The sequence below is a fragment of the Pogona vitticeps genome, chromosome 7 (genome assembly GCF_051106095.1).
Source record: "Pogona vitticeps strain Pit_001003342236 chromosome 7, PviZW2.1, whole genome shotgun sequence".
NCBI lineage: Eukaryota > Metazoa > Chordata > Lepidosauria > Squamata > Agamidae > Pogona > Pogona vitticeps.
In genome coordinates this window covers 7748602-7757500 of record NC_135789.1, presented here as the reverse complement: position 1 = coordinate 7757500, position 8899 = coordinate 7748602, and positions in this window count along the sequence as shown.

The following is an 8899-nucleotide window of genomic DNA, read 5'->3' as shown; positions in this document are numbered from 1 at the left end:
GAACACCTTTTCGTCCAAAGGGGCGAACCAGGGCGAACCGCCAAACCGGCAGTTCGTGCCCATCTCAAATTATTATTATTATGGTGTGCGTAAGTCAGGTAGAACAGGGACGTGGTGGCGCTGTAGGTTAAATCGCAGAAGCCTCTGCGCTGCAAGGTCATAAGACCAGCAGTCGTAAGATCGAATCCACGTGACGGAGGGAGCTCCCGTCGCTCGTCCCAGCTCCTGCTAATCTAGCAGTTTGAAAGCATGTAAAAAATGCAAGTAGATAAATAGGTACCACATTGGTGGGAAGGTCATGGCCACGTGACCACAGAAACTGTCTATGGACAAATGCTGGCTCTACGGCTTGGAAACGGGGATGAGCACCATGCCCTAGAGTCGGACACGATGGACTAAATGTCAAGGGCAACCTTTACCTTTACCTTTAAGTAGAATCCCTCAAATGGTGAATGATAGGATATGTAGTCCAAGAAATCCCCAAATCCCATCCCTCATGGTATACATACCTGGCATGAGCAGGTTCATGAAACAGGAAATGACCCAGCGTGCTGGATTCAGTAGCAGAATCCAGCACGCAGGGTCAAAACCCCTGCCCTGGTTACAGCCTTGTGTTGTCTTACACAACAGACAAATACAACAGCCCTCTTTCGAACTGAGCTTTAGTCCTGCAGACAATGACCCACCAATTGTTTGCATTTTCTTTCACCCATGGCAGATCTGACCGCACGGAGAGAACAGGAGCACATTTTTCTCTCCACAGAGCCTAGAAAAGATAATTTTAAAAAAAGCCTCCCTGGGGAGCCATCAGGGGGAGAGTACCAGCCGAGGAGGAGGATGGAGGACAAAGTCAAGAAAAAGGAGAAGCTGAGGGAAGCTTTCTTGTTGAAAGCGTTTCTCTTCTCTCCCTCCAGAGAGAGAGGGTCTTGTGTCTTTAAGGCGCAGCTGAGAGGAAGGAGGGGAGGAAAGCCGGCATCTTAAATGAGTATGTGTGTGTCAGTCAGAGAAATCCCTGGCTAATTGCCGTGTTGTGACAGCAGTGGCGTGTAAAGGGCCGTCCGTCCGTGTGAGAGGAATCGCGTGTCAAGTGCTCCCAAGGGGAGGCGAGAGGCGGGATCAGTGTACAGCTCTTAATTCTCACCCCTCCTTCCTCAAACCCACAGGCAGCAGGAGGCCAAGAAAGTAGCCTTCTGTGCAGGACAGCAGGAAGGCGGGCAGAGCGAGGCCATGTCTCTGGTTTAGCAGGTGTTTCCGCCTCAGGCGGGTTAAAGCTGCCTCGGTCTTCTTACTCCCAGCGCTGTGCGAGGCTTCTGTAGCAGGGCATCTATGATGGATTCGTAGAGTTGGAAGGGACCCCGAAGGTCGTGACCTCCGGCCCCCTGCAGGGAATCCTCATCCTCTCGCAGAACTGGAAGGGGCCCTATGGATCTTCAAGTCCATCCCCTGTCAAGGAGGCCAAGTGGGGCGATTAAAACTCCCAACCTTGGGCTACGCAGACAGTGGTTCTTAACCTTGGGTTACTCAGGTGTTTTTGGACTGCAACTCCCAGAAGCCTTCACCACCAGCTGTGCTGGCTGAGGTTTCTGGGAGTTGCAGTTCGAAAACACCCAAGTAACCCAAGGTTAAGAATCACTGATCTAAACCACTGAGCTAAATCAAAGTGTCCCTGACGAGCGGCCACGAGAGATGGGCAGGAGACGGACCTCAAAGAAAAACAAAATACAAAGAATTTGGCTATTTCATGGTTCGTTTTGGGATAACGAAACACTAATGAACATCAGCAATGCATCCTTGAGCTATAACATCCCAAACCCAATATTTACCAGTCTTGGACTGAATCTTGGGTTGGCTCTCCTCCCTGCCCTCGCCAAGTCTAGCAAAGATTAGATTCGGGGACATCCGAATTATAGCACCCCAAAGCGGTCCCTCCAGGAAAGTTCTCCTGAAGAGAATCAGACCAGGGCCTACAGCATTAAAGGGGACTATAGGGTTATCTTGTTGAAACCCCTGTGATGGATGCACAAAATCCGCAACACTAGATAAGCCAGTCATGTTGTGTTTGTTGCATTTGTTGGGCTGTGAGTTCATAGCCTTTGGCTACTATTTCCACTCGTTCTGATATTGTTGTATTTCATTGCAATCACTGGTCCAAATGGTGAGAAGGTGTAAAAGAATGGGGATATTTTTGTTTAATCCCGTCGTTGTTCAAAAAACCCCAAGTTTTACATAAAATGAAGTGTAATGCAGGCACTCCAACGCAATTATAATGCCAAGTTCACAGATACACAATAATGTGCAATAAAAAAAACCACCAACAAGAATCGACAGGTAGGCAAATGCTACCAGAAAGCATGTCATCAGATGCAGGAATTCCTTACATGCTAAAATCTATCTGATTGTCACTCTTCCTGTAGCTTGCAAATTAGCTAGCTCTGTTTTATAATTGGCCATCTAGAGGAGAACACTAGGTTTGTTTCTTGAAATGTCAAACTCTGCTGAACTTCCATATCTAAAACTCTCTGGTACTTTCACCTGCTATCTGTAAGATGTGGTTTGACCTATAAATGCAGTTTCCGTCATCATCATTTAGTCGTTCAGTCATGTCTGACTCTTTGTGACCCCGTGGACCAGAGCACGCCAGGCCCTCCTATCCTCCACTGCCTCCCAGAGTTGGGTCAATTAATGTTGGTTGCTTCGATGACATTGTCCAACCGTCTCGTCCTCTGTCATCCCCTTCTCCTCTTGCCTTCATACTTTGCTAACATCAGGGTCTTTTCCAGGGAGTCTTCTCTTCTCATGAGATGGCCAAAGTCTTGGAGCCTCAGCTTCAGGATCTGTTCTTCCAGTGAGCACTCAGGGTTGATTTCCTTCAAAATGGATAGGTTTGTTCTCCTTGCAGTCCAGGGGACTCTCAAGAGCCTCCTCCACCACCACAATTCAAAAGCATCAATTCTTCAGCAGTCAGCTTTCTTTATGGTCCAGCTCTCACTTCCATACATCACTACAGGAAAAACCATAGCTTTGACCATAGCTTTGATTATGCAGACTTTTGTTGGCAAGGTGATGTCTCTACTTTTTAAGATGCTGTCAAGGTGCAGTTTACATGGGTGCTTAAATTACAAGGGTAGTGTGATCCTGATGTGGACAAGATCCCAGAGCCGGGTGTCACCGCCAAGAAGGCCCTACTCATTGTGCTGTGCAGGATGTATCTTTTGAAGACAACACACCCCGAGCCTCCCCAGCGAATATCGGCTAAGACTGTCCACGGAGTCCCCCAATGTGTGTAGGAGGCCAATTCATCCACAGATCCTGATTTGGTCTGCGCTGAACCAGGATCCCTCCCAATTAGTTTTGTGTCCCAGATCCAAAAAGATTTGCAGCTCCAGATGGTGAGCTTGTGTTGGAAAAACTGAAATGGAGATGGCTTTATTTTCTTTGTGAGCGGATGTGCATGAGATTCGGAGCTGTGATGGATCCTTCCAGATGGGAATACATGTGCCAAGCTCCAGGCAGCTGCTTCAGGGGCTGGGTGTCCTGGGGACCTTCAAAATTTGCTTCCTGCAAGCATTGTGATTGAAGTGAAATTCCGGGCTCCGATTGTCTGTTACAGCTGTCACAGAGCACAGCTCTGCTCGCTTCCTTCCCCTCCCTCCAATCTGGCTTCTTCTCATGCCTTTTAGATATTCAAATCGTTGAATCAACCCAAATCGCCTTTGCTTCCCCCTGGATCCTAATCCTGCCCATTTTCTGCTTTGAACTGGAAAAGAAAACACAAATTGGCTTCGATGAGGCTGGTTCAGCACAGATTCCAAAGGTGCCTGAAAGCGAGGAAAAATTGAGTGCTGCTGACAGAGGCCGGACCTTCAAGGATTTTGATCTGGAGCCCTTCCCAAATTTGTGTGTTCTAGTACTGAAACCTTGAACGAAGCACAGTAACTCATTGGCGACCACAGATAACAAAAAGCAGTGGGATGTACACAATCCTTGATGGTCCTGCCAACTCACCATACAACATCTGTGCCGTGTATAACATCCAGACCATTTTTAAGGGAAAGCCTGTGTCGATTGCATTGGGTTCATCCAACTTGTTGCTGTTGTGATGTGCCATGAAGTCGCCACCGATGAGCAGTCTCCACAACAGCTCTGCCCAGCTTTTGTAGACTTAAGCCTATGGCTTCCTTTAGGGTGTCAGCCCATCTCATATTTTGTCCTCCTCTTCTCCTGCCGCCTTCCACCTGTCCAGCATTATTGTCTTTTCCAGAGAATCCTGCCTTCTGATGATGACCCCAAAGCAGGACAGCTTCAGCTTCAACATTTTTGCCTCCAGAAACAGGCAGAGGTTCTAGATCCGACCTAGATCTTGGACCACTGTTTCTATATCTGGAATGCCCAAAATAATACATCAGCCAAGATCCAGCGGTACATTGCAGCATCCAACTCTTCTGAAACTGGATGTTTCTTCCTCTTTTACTTGCTCATGGCTCTCTTTAGTGCCCCCAAACCTTCAGATTTCAGGGCCCTTTTTGAGATTCTGCAAGAAGGGGGAAGCACCAGTTTTAGTGGAAACTGCAAAATTCAGTAGAGTAGTACCAATTGATTCTGGTCAGTGGTTCCTACACCATAAGTTGGTTCAAGAAACTGCAAGAAAAGAGATTTTGACCAAGATTTAGGGAGAAATTTCCAAGAGCGGTTGTCTCTTGGCAAACGAGCAGACCATCTCAGAAGGTGGTAAGCGCTCTTTCATGAGATGCTTCCAAGCCCAGGTTGAATGGTCACTACTAATACAATGGGATGGAACAGATTTCCTGTCTCAGCTGCAGAAAGGACAAGATGACCATCGAGACCCCTTCCACCTCCATGAAAGTGCAAGAATGCTGAGCGATTCCTAATTCATCGGATAGGTCTTGGGAACTGGACCACCTCCTCGGAAATTCCAAAATTCAGGGAGAAGGTCAAGGAGGAGAGGATGTTGGAAGGCTCCCCTCTGTAAAGGTGATGATGGTGAAGAAGAAGATAGCAAGTCTCTCTGGACAGACAGACAGACATGCGAAAAGATCAGCCCGGCCATCCTGGCTCTTGCCCAGCCGCTCACTTTGCTAGTGACCCCCTTCCTTGGATGAGCCGAGCAGCAAGCCGAGAGAGCGGAGGAAATGCTTTGCCCACACGGCAGCGAGCGCCGAGAAGGCCCCTGCACAGCGGGAGGCATTGATCTGTTTGCATGCTTCCGTGCCAAGGTTTTCGTGCCTGGCTGGTGTGTGGATGGATTCCATTCCCTCCTTGTCACCTCAGTTCAAGCTCACGCAGCAGCGATAGCGTGCGGGGAGGGCTCCAAGTCAGACCCAGCTGATGCCACCGCAAGGGTTGGGCGGGCGGGGGGGCGAGGTAGAACGCAGCCTGGCCTGGCATGGAACACCATTGGGGTGGGGAAGATCCCGGGGGACCCCACAGCATCACAAGCTAATGGTGAGCGGGCTACACGGAGACTTAAAAGGGACTTCCCTTTTAAGGGACCTGCTCTTCAGCTTGTGCATGATTTAGAAAGCCATATCGGCTGAGTTCTCCAGATGGCTTTTCCTTGTTTTGGTCCTCTCTTTTCCACCACCCAAGGAGATTGTCCCCCCCTCTCTCTCTTCCTGGCCTTCAAAAGGTCCCAAAGAAATCAATCACAACTCTCTGATCTCTTCCTGTCCATGAGCCACGGGGCCTCATACTGGATACGGACGGTGCGTTTCAAGCGAGTGCTAGCATTTCCAAAACGGAGTGGCCCTGTTTGTCACCTTCGAGGGCTTTCTTGTTCCTGGTGGAAATAAGAAGGGCCACAGAACACGCTCAGCTTTGAATCTCCCTTTTGAAATAATACTTCTTCCAGTCGAAAGCCATTCAGGGTGAGCGCTGACACCCTGTCAGCCCCTCCTTTATTGTCTACATCTGTATTTCGTTTTATTCCATATGCCCGAGGAAGTGGACTTGCTCCACGAAAGCTCACATGAAAACATTTATTTTATTGACTGGTTGATTCAATTTGTACCCCGCTCCCATTAGTATCACAGCACTACGCTGGGCGGGTTGCAACATGTAAAACAGAAAATTAAAAAAGGAGACATTAAAACCAAGGGCAATAGCCCTAAAAACAACAGATGGCATCAACTAATCCCAGAATGGATGGAGGGGGAAAAGGGGGAGGGAAGAAGAGGAGGGGAAAGAAAAAAGAAGGGGAAAGGTGGTCAACTGGGGTCAGTGTGGAAAAAAGGTAAAAGGTAAAGGTTCCCCTTGACAATTTTTGTCCAGTCGTGTTCGACTCTAGGGGGCAGTCCTCATCCCCATTTCCAAGCCATAGAGCCAGTGTTTTGTCCGAAGACAATCTTCCGTGGTCACATGGCCAGTGCGACTTAGACACGGAATGCTGTTACCTTCCCACCAAGGTGGTCCCTATTTATCTACTCCCATTTATATGCTTTCGAACTGCTAGGTTGGCAGGAGCTGGGACAAGTGACGGGAGCTCGCTCCGTCACGTGGATTCGATCTTACAACTGCTTGGTCTTCTGACCTTGCAGCACAGAGGCTTCTGCGGTTTAGCCCACAGCGCCACCACGTCCCTTCAGTGTGGAAAGCCTCTATGAAAAGTAATGTCTTTAATTTATTCCTAAAAGTTCACATGGAGAGGGCTAGGCAGAGCACCTCCGGAAGCCGGTTCCATAAGGCCGCAAATCCAAAGTATGAACCTACAGCAGAAATGGGGACTTGAGTAGCAGGACTTGCTGTGAAGCCATACTTAAGTTGCACCAGTGACCATACTTGGGTTTTGTTTTTTTCTTTCAATGACCCGAACTTGCAATCCTCCCTTTTTTCTTGGGAAAACAGCTAATTTTTGTTAGGGTCTCAGATTTGGTACTCAGGGCTTGGTAAAGCTAAAGGTTCTCCTTGACATTTAGTCCAATCGTGTCCGACTCTAGGGGGCGGTGCTCATCCCCGTTTCCAAGCCATAGAGCCAGCATTTTGTCCGAAGACAGTTTCCGTTGTCACGTGGCCAGCACCACAAGACATGGAATGCCGTGACCTTCCCACTGTGGTGGTACCTATTTATCTACTCACATTTTTGCATGCTTCCGAACTGCTAGGTTGGCAGGAGCTGGGCAAGCGACGGGAGCTCCTTCCATTGTGTGGATTCAATCTTACGACTGCTGGTCTTCTGACCTTGCAGCACAGTGGGTTCTGCGGTTTAACCCGCAGCGCCACCACGTCCAGGGCTTGGTCCTTGATACCAAAGACTCCGACTTGGGACTCAACCCAAAGACTTGCCAACATCCCTCGCCTACGGTTTCTTCCTCCGAGGTTCTGCTCTGGATGCAGGTATATCTCAAATCCCAACCTCCAACAGGCCAATCTGGACCAATTTGTATGAGGCCCGGCTTGAATTAGATTGGTCAGCTTCACGCAGGGAGCAAAATGAATTCACAAATTGGTCGGCGTTCAGAGGACAAACCAAATCGGATGGGACGGAAATTGCTTGTGCTTTCTTCCTCTTCCTCCGCGTGTAAAAGGAAGCGAAATTTTAAAGGCACCAAGCATGGAAATTCCGGACAGGAGCTGTCTCAAATTTGGCAGGGTTTTCTCCCCACTTCAGCATATGCCAGCTCTCCAGGCTTCAGATACATCAGTGCAACACCGGAAACAATTAAAGTCATTTTGCTTTTCCAATGGAAGTAAAGAGCAGGCTTACAAATACGTTCAGACCTTGAGAACAAATGAAATTGGATGGGGCACGAGATAGCTCTTACGCTCCCAAGACCTCAATTGGCCTTCAAATTGGATTGGGGGACCTGTGTTTAACCTTCCTCCCCATCTTGTTGTCAGAAAAAAAAATTCTTAAAAAGTTGACAACGTGACACACATGGAAGTGTGTTTTTCGTCACCCGGGAAGCATGTTTTTCTGGTTGGGAAGCAAGGCATTTTATTCTGCCACTAGAGGTTTGGTTATTTTAACTCAGAAAGCAAATGGATTTATTTTGAATTATTTTAACATGTGCGAATGCTTCTGTCCAGGTAAATTGTGTCTGTGGGGTTTACCACTCACTGGTGTGCTCCCTCTCTTTCTCCATCTTCCTTCTCTCTCTTTCTTCTTCCCAAGCTTAGACCTTCTAGTCAATATCTGGTCAGTTTCCACCCTGCTTAGTGTCTCCCTCCTTAGCATTCTTGATAAGCTGGAGCACACATAGTACCTCTCAGTTGCCTGTTTTCTTTTTACATTTTTCTACAGCAGGGCCAGCGCAGAGGGACAAGATGCTGACCAGCTGCATGCTTTGTTGATGTCCTTGTTGTCCAATTTCCAAAGTGACGTAGCACTGAATTGACAAGACAGAGCCATTCTGAATTACTCCTGTTATCACTTATCTGATATAGCGCTAAACTAGTAAGATTGAAAAAAAATCATTCTGTCAGCCCAAGGATTGGACCTAAAATAAGTAGTGCTGGGCCACCACACTTGCCCCACTGAAGACATCACCCTCAATGTCATCAGGGAACAATCCCAGTGCCCCCCTACTAAGATATAGGTGCTCACATACCAGAAAATGAGAAAAGGCAATGTAAGTGGAAACACTATATATATTAAAAAAAAAACAAGCAAAGAAGCAAGTTCTGCTAGTCAAATAAAACTAAAGTGAATATCCATGTGATTCAGGCTACTTTAAAATTAACATTGAGAACTGCAGTACAAAATGCTGGGACAAATGCCAGGCCATGAACTGCTGGATAGGTCAGTGGTTTAGGCATCTTGCTGCGAAGCCAGAGGTTGGGAGTTCAATTCCCCACTGGTCCTCCTTGACAGGGGCTGGACTGAAAGACCCATAAGGTCTCTTCCAGCTCTGCAGTTCTAAGATTATTATTATTATTCATGCCC